At 38.8% G+C, this 15,980-nt stretch overlaps 1 protein-coding gene across 6 annotated transcripts in view; it reads left to right on the forward strand.

Annotated features, from left to right (window-relative positions):
- Window positions 1-15,980, forward strand: part of LOC136866464 (NADH-cytochrome b5 reductase 2) — a 159,089-nt gene that overhangs the window by 47,341 nt on the left and 95,768 nt on the right. The window lies entirely within an intron of this gene.

Here is a 15,980-nt window from a genome sequence, read left to right on the forward strand (position 1 = left end):
TCACCATTGTGGGATATACAGCAGGATTAGCTCCATATATAACTCATTGCTGCTGAGTTTGGGGTGTAAGATTTAACAAAATTTGACCTTGGATGTTTTGTTGTAGGTATTCCTATTGTAGATATATGATTTGGGCAAGTTGGCTTGCTTGGTTGTTTCTTAATAAAATGTCTCTTATTCAGTGAGGTGAGATTGTCTTTTGGTGGAAGTAGCAACTCTGAACGTCATTTGCTGTAGTAACTATGGCTGTTGACTCTGTGTTTTATTCATAAGAGAGAGTAAAATGTTCATTTGAAATTTCCAGTTACTTTTAACATAGTAATTTTGGCTGCCAAAGACAGGCTTACATACTACACTGCTGTGCAAAACTTAAGGACAAGACAGATAAAGCAACACAACATAACTACTTGGTGGAAATGAATGAAAGTGCGGTAACATGTTGCCAGTGGTCTCCCACACGTGCATAGAAACATGGCATGAGGTCAGCGCGACTATAGCACCAAATGGGTCTGGTCCCACAAAACTAGGCAGTTATAGGAATGGGATAAAACTGTTTCAGTCAGTGAGTGAGCTGACACATAAATGATCCATAAATATCTCCGTCAAGATCCCGTAGGCTGGGGCACCCATTGGGAGACCTTCCTGCTTATAAATCCGATCATTAAAAGCAAAATAGTTTTTGGAGGTTACAAAGTCGAATATATTGATTTTCTCTATCTCTTGTCTACTTAACTTGTTGTGTTTTAGTAAATTATCTTTAACCAGCTAAACAGTTTTTAACAATGGGATATTTGAAAACATGTTCTTAACATCGAAAGAGTACATCTTACAGTTCGGTTGCACAATTAACTCTTTGGTCAGATTGCAAAACTCTACTCTTCATTATATTTTAAAAAAGCACTATAATTCTAAGAATAAAAAGTCCATCAAAATTTTTTGAGGGATCATTTTGGAAGGCATTAAAATCAACAAGTTACTCCTTTAATGGAGTAACTTTCTGGGCACGTTACGTAGACGATACATCTATCATTCATTACAACATCACGAATGAGGAAGAAGTACTCAAGCAATTTAATAAGATGGACCCACAGATTAAATTCATGTCAGAAACTGAAAACAATAATTCATTGAATTTTCTGGACCTTACTATTAGTAATGTTTCAAATAAGCTCATGTTTAAAATATTCAGAAAACCCACTAAAACAGTCAATGCCATTAGATGAGATTCTATGCATTCCAAAGCTCATAAAAGAGGCAAATTTCATTGTCTGATCCATGGAGCCTTTAATATACTTTTGTCGGAAAAACATCTAAGGAACAAGTTGAATATTATTTACTTTATCATGGAAAAAAATTGTTTCAGTAGGTAATATATTGACAAGATTATTAGAAAAGTTGAGAATAAACTGGTTTCAACATTAATTAGAGAATCCAAAAAGAAAGAAAGAAAGAAAGAAAGTAGTTACGCACTTTTCACTTATATTCATAAGAATATATACGAAATTTCAGATATTTTTAAGACACACAATTTAAGGATATCCTTTAAGACAGTTAATAATAATTCTCAGATTTTCTACAATCATCACAAAGTTAATAAGGTCAAGGATAAATATCAGCAATCAGGAGTATATAAACTTAATTGTAATCAATTTATATTTTATATTTATATTTGATATGTGCAATATCCTTGTTACAATTTTAAGTTCTGTACATTTATTTTTCGACTGAAGATGTCGTGATGAAGGACGAAACATGTATCGAATTTTAATGTAGTCTTAATAAAGATATGCAATTTGTATTGTATTGTAAAGGTGGAGTGTATGATTAAGAATTGCATAAGCAGTTACTTTCCCATCCCATCGTCGTCATAAAACCTACAGGTCTCGGTGCGATGTAAGGAAGACAATAGTGAATTATATTATGATAATAATTAAAATTGAGTCTGAAAAAATATTAAATGCCAAAGATCATACAGTACCATGCGTTCTTTTTTTTAGCATCTACACTATCCGCTGTGAATGGAAGATCTACCTACCTCTTGACTCGTCGGGTACACCAAGATGTCACACAGCGTTATTGGTCACAGAGAACCGCCTGAAGTAAGAAGTGTGCTTAGTCTTTTCGAGAGGGTCACGTGATATTTTTCCTTTCCAAGGCATAAAGAAGTTCTCATGGCATACACTCTCATTTTCCACCCCTACCTTGCAGTGAGTGATCCATGTTAACTATGAACAGTAAAAGTGAAAGATTACAGCATTGCCATGCAGCATCCTTAAACCAAACCAAACCCTATGGCGCAACAGCCCTGAAAGGCCATGCCCTATCAAGCAACCACTGCTCAGCCTGAAGGCCTGCAGATTACGATTTGCCGTGTGGTTGACACAACAAATCCTGTAGGCCGTTATTCTTGGCTTTCTAGACCTCATATCACCGTCAGATGGCTCCTCAATTGTAATGAAGTAGGCTGTGTAGACCCCAAACCGGACCTTTGTTCCAGGTGAAAATCCCTGACCTGGCTGAGAATCGAATCCGGGGTGTCTGGGTCAGAGGCAGGCTCGCTACTACCCCTACACTGTGGGATACAAAACAGGAGTAATGTTGTTGAATAATATCATGTTCCTTTTTATTCCTAGACTTTCTTACCTCTTGTCTAAAAATAATAATCCAAGGTTATGAATTTCATTATTGGTTCCGTATTGAATTAAGAGTACATATAATTTAACTGACAAAGTTTTAATCCACCTACTCAATACTATACAATAATTGTAATGCCTATGTGTACACTAATACTTTGTAATATGTACATAGGCATTACAATTATTTTATAGTATTGAGTAGATGAATTAAAACTTTGTCAATTAAATTATATGTAAAAATAATAAACCATAAATCATTTTTAGCATCAATTCCCATTGTGTTCCGATTGCCAAAATAAATGTCTTTGATTGCTTGACACTAGACAACACACAAACAGCATAAAAAATTACGTAACCTTTTTAGACAAGAGGTAAGAACGTCTAGGAATAAAAAGGAACATGTCATTATTCAACATTACTCCCATTATGGCAGATGATGGCTGAGAATAGGAAACAACAGCAACAACAGTTTAAATTTCTGTAAAAAAAAAAAAAAAAAAAAAAGTAAGCAGTGATTATAATCACTGGAGGAAGGTGTAATTGCCCTTCTTACTGATTGGCTGAAGAAGCTGTTTCTTACTGATTGACTGAAGAAGCTGTTCATTCATTTATGGTGAACATAGATGAGGCCAGGTGGTGTATCAGCCTGCACATATTATTACATATTATTGTACACAAGACTTCCAGTTGGATTCAGGGTGCTTGGGTTGAAAAAAAAAAAAACGTGCTGGATGAAATGTGGATTTCATGATGACTCCAAAGTTAGAGAAGGGGGTTATCGAATAATGTTTTTATCTCTTGTGGAAGAGCCATAAGATTACCACTAATTTCATGCAAACACTGCAAAATTTCTATTTGCATACTGTTGTCAGGTTAGATCAAGGAAAATTTTGGTCCGTTACCAAGTACCATATGAACTGTTCTAAAGTTTATGATGGGCTGTACCTTAAGGCCACGGCCGGTCATTCTAACAATAATTTAATGTTAACAACAGCAAAAAATGATTAACAATAAGTATAAATATTTAGTTAACAACATAAAAAAGATAAAAGGGAGGGGAAGAGAAGTTATACAATCCAAAGTCAAGTTCATGGAATGAAAATAAATTTTAAACAACAAATTAATTAAAAATGTGTATCACCAAAAAAAATTGATTAAACGAGAAGAATTGAAACTGCAAAAAACATGTGAGAAACTCACTAAATCGTCATTTTACTGAGTCTGAATGTGGTCATTCCACACAACACAAATTAAGTAAACAAAATTTGATGCTGTGAGTCCAACCATGATGGCTTAAGGCAGGGCCATCCAAACAGCGCTCCCGCTCCCCGAGCGCTAGCGCTCTGGCCGCACTCCAAGCCAGTGTTCCGAGCGTTTTGGAGGGAAGGTACGGTAGTGGTGGTAGGAGCTTGTCTGGCTGAGTGAGCAGCCGATCCATCAGTTGCTAGTCTAGTCCAATGCGCTTTGTTGACAGCGTGTAACTAAATCAATTTCGCAGTTGTCATGACTGAACATCATACAATAAAAGGAATGGTAAAGCAGCAGCCTTTGAAGAAAACTGGGAATTTTCATTTTTCTGTGCCAAATGTTTAGTGTGCCACCGAGATTTAATGTTTTTAAAAACACACAATTTGGAACGGCACTACAGTGCCAACCATTGGGATGATTACGGTGATTTGACAGACGCCAGTCACTAATTGCAGTTGGAAAAATTGAAAGAAAATTTCAAGCAGCACTATTCTGTATTATTGTTTTAATTTGAAAATGCTTGTTTACAAACGGGAATGAAGAAATGATTGAATTATCTGAAGATGACTAAAATTGTGACTTGCCGTACTTTTGTCTGACAGGAGATTGAGGAGAGTGAGGTTGGTGGACCCATTTTACGAGCAAGCTACAAATGTTCGTTGCGAATTGGCAAGGCTAGGAAACCCTTCACGGAAGGGGATTTAATCAAGGGGTGCCTAATGGACGTGGCAGCATGTATTTGTCCTATGGAGCTGGTTGAGAAATTTTCCAAAATCTCTCTTTATCCTCAAACTGTTGAGCTCGCAGAATAGATGATATGGCCGTTGATATGGAACAGCAATTAATGGAGAAGGCAGCACATTTTGTGTCCTTTTCCATCGCCCTCGGCGAATCAACTGATATTGCGGGCACAGCTCAGCTCGTTTTTTTTCATTCGAGGGGTGGATAAACGATCTTCGGGTCACCAAGGATTTCCTAGACGTGATAGCTCTCGAAGAAACCGTTACCGGTTTCGATATTTTCCAAGCTGTGGAGGGTGTTTTGAGTCAATGGGATTAGAATGGGAGCGGTTGACGTGCGTATCGACGGATGGAGCTCCTGCTTTACGTGGTCTACGCATGGGGATCCTCAGCTATGTAAAATTAAAAAAGGCTGAGAGCGGTAGTACCCTAATGGCGGTGATCCATTGTTTGATACACCAGGAGGCAATCTGTGCAAAAGTCGCCAAGTTTAAACACATAATGGGAACAGTGTGTGAATGGTAAATTTTCTTCGCTCCCATGGATTCACGCACCGTCATTTCAAAGAGTTCTTGGATGACAATGAAGCGGAGTATCCGGATATCCCGTACCATGCAGAAGTAAGAGGGCTGAGCAAGGCGAAGGTGCTTCATTGTATTTTTTTGCTTGCGGAACGCAATAGATATCTTTTGTGACATGAAAGGGCGGCCCTAAATTTTGCGTGATCCTAAGTGGGTGGCGCACTTAGCATTTTTGAGTTACATTACTGCCCATCTGAATACTTTGAACATTTCGCTTCAGGGAGAAAAGAAAAGTCGTAGAAACGACTGAGCAGAAGTCACTCACGGCCTGTACTATCTGTTCATAATAGCCTAGTAAAATTTTGTTGAATTTTCCTCTCAGCTATGTTAAAATTTCAGTTTTGAGTAAATTACGCCATTCTTTACTTAACACTTGATTTTGTTTCCTGCATATTCCATACATCAGAGTACCTTTCGATTTGTATATGCGGTATATTTGTTATGGCAAAACAGCCCTGTCAATGTGATGTCACAAACCCACAAAAGCCATCGGCCGCACGACTGTACGTACATATCTAGTCGGCATGGTCCGAACATCGTCCGTCTGTCTCAGGTCCCCTCACTGCCACACTGTAGTGGTGGTAGGGGAAGGAGCGCTAGGCTGACTGCCCAGTGCTCCCTGGGCTCAGAGAGCGCAATGACGGGATGGCCCTGGCTTAAGGGGATATCTTGAAAATAATAGTGAAAATTATTGACCAAATATTTGGTTCACTTGAAGTTACAGTGTTCATTAAAATTTAATCCATTAAAGCTGGAAGAAGTCGATAATTTCTGGGATCTTCTCGATCAGACAATGAATAAAATAAATATGAATGACATCAAGATCCTTAAGGGGACTTTAACGCTCAACTGGGTAAGGAAAAGAAGTATAGAGATGTAGGAAAGTGCGCTCCTCATAAATATACTTACAGAAATGGCTAAAGACTGATAGAAATTTGCAGAACCCATGGACTAATCTCCAAATCTACATATTTTAAAAGAAAACCACACAAACTTAAAACTTGGAAACCTCCTATTTGGACAAAAGAATGGCAGCCAGACCATGTATGTATGTACAAATTCTTTCACAAGGTAATCCACAATGTCAAAGTTCTAAGGGGCACGGACACTGATTCAGATCATTACTTAATGAAAATCAAGATTAAATATACTCCATCAACAAGAAAAAGGCAAAACAGAGTTGGACAGAAAAGGACATATGACCCTCATCAGTTAATCCAGAATGTCCAGTAACGGCAAAGAACAGGAGCCACAAGACTAACAGATAATTTAGATGACCTAGTACCAATTCTTTAAACAGAATGCAGAAGATCTAGCTCCATTAAATCCAAGGAAAAGACATGCCTGGTGGACTTCTGATAGTGATAGAATGCATGGAGAAAGACATCAAGCTCGGTTGAAATCTCAAGCCCACAAAACAGAAGAAAATGCCATGAACCTCAAGAAAGTCAGAAAAGAATTCACCCTAACGATTAGAAGAATTAAGAGAAAATATCAAAAAGATTTATTAAACTCTTGACGAAAATTATTACAAAACCAATTCTAGAGATTGTTACAAAGCCTTTGGTAAACAATTGCAAAAATACAACCTCCCACATTATTGTTGAAAAATAAAGATGGAAAAATAGTGCATAGCAATAAGGAAAATGCAGAAATCATGGCGGAAGCATTTAACAAGCTCTTGTTAATTGATACACATACCCCGATAAAAACTAAACCAGAAAATATAAACCCACCTTCAGCAAAAGACGTTGAAACAGTGCTTAAGGAAATGAAGTACAAAGCATGTGGAGAAGACCAGGTTTTTGCAGAGATGTGGAAATATGCCGGCAGTGCAACTCAGACATCCTTCCAAATGAATACCAGGGAGGCTTCAGACCTTGGAGAAGCTGCTCTGAACAAATAATAACTTTGAAGCTAGTCATGGCATATTACAGAGAACACAACAAGCCCCTTTCAATAAAGTTTATAGATTTCAAGAAAGCTTACGACTCCATCCACAGACCATCATTATTAAAAATTTTAAGACATTTCGGACTTCAACCAAAGCTAATCGAATTGATTGAACTTGCTCTAACTAATACATTTTCTAAAATTAAGTTCAGAGGAGAACTTTCTGAACCATTCTTGGTTAACAATTGGTGATGGATTGTCACCTCTTCTTTTTAACTGTGCACTAGAGTACGTTACAAGGGAATGGTACGAGAACAACTCAAAAAATGTAAAAATTGTAACCCAGAAGGATAACATACATTTGAACTGTCTAGGATTTGCTGATGATCTGGCTCTTCTGGCCAATGATTTTCAGGAAACAAAACGACAAATAAAATCTTTACAGGAAATAGCTCAGAATATAGGGTTGAAAATTTAATTTGAAGAAACGGATATTATGCTAACTCAACTTCCACTTGCAAACAAAATTAAGTTGGGAGACCAAGAAATAAAAATTGTAGAAAAATTTTAATATTTAGGTAAAATAATCACATACAACTTGAACAAAAAACCAGCATGGCAAAATAGAATAGATAAACTGGTTACAACTTAGCACACTGGGGCGAAACGCTGGCAACCAGGAATGAGTTAGCTGGAAAATCTATAATGTCCAATAACGGACCAACTATATTGGTACCATATGGTATCACTAGGACTCTAAAGGCTAGTACACACCTAGCGACAAAGGCGCGGGACATTGTATGGGGACAGTTGCGAGACACTGTCCCTAGAGCCAGTTGCCCACAGGAATCGGCGCAAAATGGCGCAAGAAATTGCTTTATGTGCTTTTAATGTAGTGAATCTTTTTCTTCATCTCATGAATGGACATAATGAACTTTTTAGCCAGATACTGCATTGCTTCCCTCCTTTTGTATGTTTTTATACTCGGTAGACATAACATCCCAAAGACAAGGGAGGGTATGTAAATCCTCAATGATTTTTAGAGTAGTTTCCATCGCAAAACAACAGAACACGAAAAACAACACCAACACGTGGCGGCTATCTGCACGCTGGCATCGGCGTGTCCCGGGACTTTGTCTCGCGACACGTCCAGACTACATCATGTTGCACAATATTTGTATCATGTATCCCATTTCGAATGAGAGACCTGCGACCTGCAACTTTTGTATCGTGACAGTCGCAAACACGGAAAAAATGTCGCCGGACATTCCTGGAACTTGTCGCGATACACGTGTTCTGCAACTTTGTCGCTTGGTGTGTACTAGCCTTAAGTAATTGGAAAAAAAAAAAAAGGAAATGTTTTCAAGTGGTGCAGAGAAAGACAACTTAATAACTTCAAACACATAGCATTATTCATAACAGTGAATAAATGATACAATATGAGTATAAACATTCTTCTTGTATTTTACCGTGTATGGAATGTAGAAAAACAGAATACACAGCCCACATTGCATTTTGTACACTGAGTGTGTCCAAAACATTTGCACATTTCTCCAGCACAGTGCCTTTGGTTTGAATTTTAGGTCCTACGAAATTATCAATTCGATCATAGCAAATGTTATCCGACACCCTAGAGTTAGTAGTACTACTTGATGAGAGAGTCTTCCGGCACTTTTTGATGGTTTCTTGTAACATTTGAGGTACGCTTGCACAATACTTCAGCAAAAATCCAATTGTGGTATGTTTGATCCAGTTGATCTCTTCAAATACCAGGTGGTGTTAATAGCTGCATGGATGAACCACGTGAAAGTGCGCCACGACCCTTTCTTACTCCTAACTCCAAAGCGATAGAGGGTAACATCTTCGTCCATCCTGTTGGTACCGCCCTGTATTGTGTGAACATCTGTAGATGCACTATATGAATATTCTTCCTATCTTGGTGCAAGTAGTGAGAAACTGTTGTCATTGGTTGAACCCTTGTGCTTGTTGATGCTATGGTTACCACACTGTTATCCTTCCAGTGAGCAACAATTACCCCATCAGTTACATTATGCACGTTGCTCCCTTGCTCTCGTTTGAACATTGTTTTCTTTGTAGGAATGGGACAGCTCTCTGGAATCCTATTCTCACGCATCATCCCCATGGCAAAATACCCAAATGATTTTAAATGGCAAAGTAGATCAATGCTAGTGAACAAATTATCAAAATACAGTTGATATGGCAGTTGCCTCTTCTCTGGAGGAAGGCCACTAATCATTTTTACTAAGGGAGCTGCTGCCTTCCCAAATTATTCATAGTCCGAGTTTCCATTACGTCGTTTCTCTTGATAAACTTCAAAATCTACAAGGTAATCTTTACTGGAATTCAGGCACCATACCCTGTAGTCAAAGCGAATTGGCTTACCCCGTATAAACTGCTTGCATCCATGCTTGCCAAAATATGTTATCATTGCTTCACCATATCATAGGTGTTCTTCAGGTATGAATTGCTTTTTGAATTTCTGTCTAAGTTTCTCAATGAACGGCCGCAGTTTCTACAGTTTGTCACTCGCATTTGGAGAAGTGTTATCTGCACAATGGATGAATCTCTCTATTTCAGTGAATCTGTCCCTTCTCATGGATTCATACACTAGACTGTTCCTCATATCATCTCCACTGATTGTAGCCTGAGAGTGTGAGATTAGCAATAAAACACTTCATTTCTTCTGTAACGACTCACGGATCAGGACAATTTAAGAAGAGAGCATTAAAAGATGACTCTGAAATGAGATATCTGAGCATGTCTTCATCAAGGAACAGTTCAGACAGTTCAGTACAAGTTAAATCTCTATATGCAGCACAGTTACTATGTGGAAAAATACAAGATCATCTTTTTAAATCACTGTTCTGCCCATCATAAATCTTTAAAATCACTTTATTCATCTTCCTCCCACTTCCAGACACATTTTCTTGGCTTTCTTCTTTATCATTGTCACTGTCTTGGGCAGTCCCAAATCTGGTATTGTCGCTCATAACAACTTCACACCCAGTCTGAAGTTGCCTCTCACTTAGATTATAAAGTAATCCTCCAGCATCTTCATCGGCAGAATCCTTGTCCGAATAAACATTAGCCACATGGGGTTCTAAGAACACTTTTGAGACATCGCTGTCTCTAGTTTGTAGGACATCTAATATTTCATGCATATTCAGTCCCCTAAAATGACAGAAAACGAACTGATAGACACTTTTCAAGAATGACTACTTTTACCTAGCAATATCGTATGGTATCATTGAAAAAAAATTAAATTATAAATTATACAGGGGAATGTTATTCATCAATATTTTAGCATACTGTAGGTCATCCAGTCCATTCAAAGTACAATAATGTAATGTACTGTAAGAATAGATTTCACGATAATGAATGCTAAAACTATTAGGTCAAAATGGGTTAAGGAACAGTACTTTAAAACTTCCTGTAGTTGTACATCTTCGTAGCAAATAAATAGTTCTTTAATATGGATAAGATATAAAGGTCCAAGACCTTGACGAGAAAATCTGGATTCCAGTGGAGAAGATCATGTTGTCACCCGGCAGCTGGTTTAAAGGTTAAATAAAATAGTCTCGCCACTCCTGGTGGACTAATAACTGAGCAGCAAGATCATGCAGCCATCCTCAAAGTAGTTGAAGAATCATCGTGGTCAAATATCTCCACGAACCTGCACAAAGCTCAAGCCTAGGCAAAGACACAGACTTCAAAGGAGCTTTGGACTTGGTACATTTGAATGGCAAACACCAGAACCACTGTTGTTAAGATAGATGCAACATACATATGCCTTTTCTGAACTATCTGAGAACAGATAAAGTTCCAAATTTTCAAAGTATGATACCTTTCGTACGGTTCTATGAAAAGAAATAGATGAAATTTCAGAAAGACTCTCTCTAAAATTCTTCCACCTTTTCAGGAAATTAAGGGGAACTGGTTTGTCCCAGTCCATTTTCAGGGACCATAATTTCTGCATGAAGAGTTTAGCAGTAACTATAATAGGGGCTAAATATTGCAATGGATCAAGGCCACATGATGTAGCATGCAGCAAACTTGCAGGCAGCTGTGATGTGGCGAGGAGAAGAGGCACAGGAAACCTCAGTGTTCGTCCTTAAATAGTGAATCTGGTAGACGTGGATAAAGTAAATAAACTAAAGTTTTGAAGATTAGACAAAGGTTATATGATAATGATTAATCAAAGAAATATAATCCACTATGAAAATTACAGTAAAGACTCAGTGGTTATAAAATACGTTAACAGCAGTAAGGGAAGAATAAATAAAGTGATCATGTTATCAGTGATGTCACATGAAAAGTCACAGAGCTCATAATGAAACATTAATAGAATTCAAACAAAAGTTCTAGAACACGAACAGTCACAAAATAGAAGGGCAAGATCATGGTCGGGGCGAAAGGCAAGAGCAAACTCCATAAAAAGGATTAAAGTTATAAATATAGTTGCCAATTGAGGTACATCTACAAAAGAAAGGTACTACATACATACGTACATACATACATAAATACATTATCATTATAGACTGTTATGCCTTTCAGCGTTCAGTCTGCAAGCCTCTGTGAATTTACTAAACGTCGCCACAATCCTCGATTTGCAACTAGTGTTGTGGCCTCATTTAGTTCTATACCTCTTATCTTTAAATTGTTATAAACCGAGTCTAACCATCGTCGTCTTGGTCTACCTCTACTTCTCTTACCCTCCATAGCAGAGTCCATTATTCTCCTAGGTAACCTATCCTCCTCCATTCGCCTCACATGACCCCACCACCGAAGCCGGTTTATGCGCACAGCTTCATCCATCGAGTTCATTCCTAAATTAGCCTTTATTTCTTCATTCCGAGTGCCCTCCTGCCATTGTTCCCACCTGTTTGTACCAGCAATCATTCTTGCTACTTTCATGTCTGTTACTTCTAACTTATGAATAAGATATCCTGAGTCCACCCAGCTTTCGCTCCCGTAAAGCAAAGTTGGTCTGAAAACAGACCGATGTAAAGATAGTTTCGTCTGGGAGCTGACTTCCTTCTTACAGAATACAGTCGATCGCAACTGCGAGCTCACTGCATTAGCTTTACGGCACCTTGATTCAATCTCACTCACTATATTACCATCCTGGGAGAACACACAACCTAAATACTTGAAATTATCGACCTGTTCTAGCTTTGTATCACCAATCTGACATTCAATTCTGTTGAATTTCTTACCTACTGACATCAATTTAGACTTCGAGAGGCTAATTTTCATACTATACTCGTTGCACCTATTTTCAAGTTCCACGATATTAGACTGTAGGCTTTCGGCACAATCTGCCATTAAGACCAAGTCGTCAGCATAGGCCAGACTGCTTACTACATTTCCACCTAATTGAATCCCTCCCTGCCATTTTATACCTTTCAGCAGATGATCCATGTAAACTACAAACAGCAAAGGTGAAAGATTACAGCCTTGTCTAACCCCTGTAAGTACCCTGAACCAAGAACTCATTCTGCCATCAATTCTCACTGAAGCCCAATTGTCAACATAAATGCCTTTGATTGCTTTTAATAATCTGCCTTTAATTCCATAGTCTCCCAGTATGGCGAACATCTTTTCCCTCGGTACCCTGTCATATGCTTTCTCTAGATCTACGAAACATAAACACAACTGCCTATTCCTCTCGTAGCATTTTTCAATTACCTGGCGCATACTGAAAATCTGATCCTGACAGCCTCTCTGTGGTCTGAAACCACACTGGTTTTCATCCAACTTCCTTTCAACGACTGATCGCACCCTCCCTTCCAAGATGCCAGTGAATACTTTGCCTGGTATGCTAATCAGTGAGATACCTCGATAGTTGTTGCAATCCTTCCTGTTCCCTTGCTTATAGATAGGGGCAATTACTGCTTTTGCCCAATCTGAAGGTACCTTACCAACACTCCATGCTAATTTTACTACTCTATGAAGCCATTTCATCCCTACCTTCCCACTATACTTCACCATTTCAGGTCTAATTTCATCTATTCCTGCTGCTTTATGACAATGGAGTTTATTTACCATCCTTTCCACTTCCTCAAGCATAATTTCACCAACATCATTTTCCTCCTCCCCTTGAGCTTCGCTGTTCACAACACCACCAGGATGATTTCCTTTTACATTGAGAAGATGTTCAAAATATTCCCTCCACCTCTCCAGTGATTCCCTGGGATCTATTATGAGTTCACCTGAATTACTCAAAACACTGTTCATTTCCTTTTTCCGTCCCTTCCTAAGATTCTTTATTACTGTCCAGAAAGGTTTCCCTGCTGCTTGACCTAGCCTTTCCAGGTTGTTACCAAAATCTTCCCATGACTTCTTTTTGGATTCAACAATTATTTGTTTCGCTCTGTTTCTTTCATCTACATACAACTCCCTATCTGCCTCGGCCCTTGTTTGGAGCCATTTCTGACAAGCCTTCTTTTTACGTTTACAAGCTGCTCTCACTTCATCATTCCACCAAGATGTTCGCCTTTTCCCGTCTTTACACACAGTTGTTCCAAGGCATTCCCTGGCTGTTTCTACTACAGCATCCCTATATGCCACCCATTCACTTTCTATATCCTGAACCTGCTTAATGTCTACTGTTCGAAACTTCTCACTAATCATATCCATGTACTTCCGTCTAATTTCCTCGTTCTGGAGATTTTCTACCCTTATTCGTTTGCAGACAGATTTCACTTTCTCCACCTCAGGCCTAGAGATACTTAGTTCACTACAGATCAGATAGTGGTCTGTATCATCGAAAAATTTCCTGGAAAACTCGTACATTCCTAACAGATTTCCTGAATTCGAAGTCGGTTAAGATATAGTCTATTATGGATCTGGTACCCCTAGCCTCCCACGTGTAGCGGTGAATAGCCTTATGCTTGAAGAATGTATTTGTAACAGCTAAACCCATACTAGCACAGAAGTCCAGCAAACGCTTCCCATTCCCATTAGCTTCCATATCTTCCCCACATTTACCAATCACCCTTTCGTATCCTTCAGTTCTATTCCCAACTCTTGCATTGAAATCGCCCATTAGCACTATTCTATCCTTGCTGTTTACCCTGACTACGATGTCACTCAATGCTTCATAAAACTTGTCAACTTCATCCTCATCTGCACCCTCACATGGTGAATACACGGACACAATTCTAGTCCTAATTCCTCCAACTGACAAATCTACCCACATCATTCGCTCATTTACGTGCCTAACAGAAACTATGTTCCGTGCAATGGTATTCCTGATAAAGAGCCCTACCCCAGACTCTGCCCTTCCCTTTCTAACACCCGTCAAGTACACTTTATAATCTCCTATCTCTTCCTCGTTATCTCCCCTTACCCGAATATCACTTACTCCTAGCACATCCAGATGCATCCTCTTTGCTGACTCAGCCAGTTCTACTTTCTTTCTTCCATAAGCCCCATTAATATTGATAGCTCCCCATCGAATTCCATTTCGTTCGCCAAGTTGTTTCCAAGGAGTCCCTCGCCTGTCAAATGGGAGTGGGACTCCGTTACTCCCATAGGTCCGAGGCTTGCTTAAAATGTTCTGAGCTCGGTCGATTCATGAAGCAGGATGCTGCCCTACTTGCACATAGTCCAAGTGAGGATCTCTCCTCTAACGGGTTATGGACCACCGGTGGATTGTATAGTCCTAGCCGCCTGAGCACAAGGAGGACCACGACTCAGAATATGTCTGAGATGCCCACTCCCATTCCATAGCAGCTGGTATCCCGACTCTCAGGACCACTTACTAGGCCACTCAGCCGTTGCCCATGGTTCACGAACTAGGACGTGACTACAGTAACCCACAAACATGAACCATAAGAAAGGTACTGCGACATTTAAATACATAAACAAATATCTTACATTAAAATAACCAATTAACCTCAGACATTAACAACAACGGTAAATAATTTTTGCAAGGATGCAACAAATTGCTATGTGAAGAAGATATCAACTCGAAGATGCATGCTCAGAAATTTTCTGTGACATATTACACTGTGCTATTAGGAGAGCCTGATGTGAGTCAGCTCCTTTAATAAATGAATGTTAGGTTTACAAAGGTTTCACTGTGTTTAAACAATTATGATTTGAGAAAAAGACTAAGAGGGCAACCTAACTGTGATGGCAAAGATTATATTTTATTTCTAAGCATTATATAAATTTAAAAGTGAGACTACCACTTCTGGAGATCCACTAAACTCTGATGTTCTCTCAACCTACAACAAAAATGAGCATCAGTTTAATTTCATATGACAAAGATGGCTGATGATAGAGTCAACATCTTCATCCTACTTAATGCTGAGGTTACAAATAGTGGATCTCTACTTTCCTTTCCTCCCAGCAGCTGCATGACACATACAGAGAATTCTTTGCATTGTGTCTTTAAGCAAACAGTACACACAGAATGTAATCTGTTCTTATAAATCTTGAAAATGAAATCTATGATAGTAGTGGAGTTCAACTTCTACACAGCTCTAAAAGAGACATTTGATCACGTCTTTAGATATTCCTAACTACTGTACATCGTATGAATGCATAATGGGATGGGGATTGAACTGTTATTGCATTAACAAATCTTGTTTATGTAGCAGAAGGCTCCACTGTCATCCAGAGGAGAAGTCATTGTTGAAAGGTGTGAGTGCCTCAATTCAAAGTGTGTGCAAAGGTTGGTCAGTTTGGGGTATAGTGTTTACAAGTCGTGACTGATCATGTGGACTGAGGTAGGCAACTGGCTAAGCAATTGCTATCGAATGAAGCCACTCGTGCACGTACACTCCTTCAAGAAGGCTACTCATAGAGATACATTTCCAGAATGCTACGGATTGCTCAGAATACAATTTGGT

Source organism: Anabrus simplex, chromosome 3 (assembly GCF_040414725.1).
Source record: "Anabrus simplex isolate iqAnaSimp1 chromosome 3, ASM4041472v1, whole genome shotgun sequence".
Lineage (NCBI taxonomy): Eukaryota > Metazoa > Arthropoda > Insecta > Orthoptera > Tettigoniidae > Anabrus > Anabrus simplex.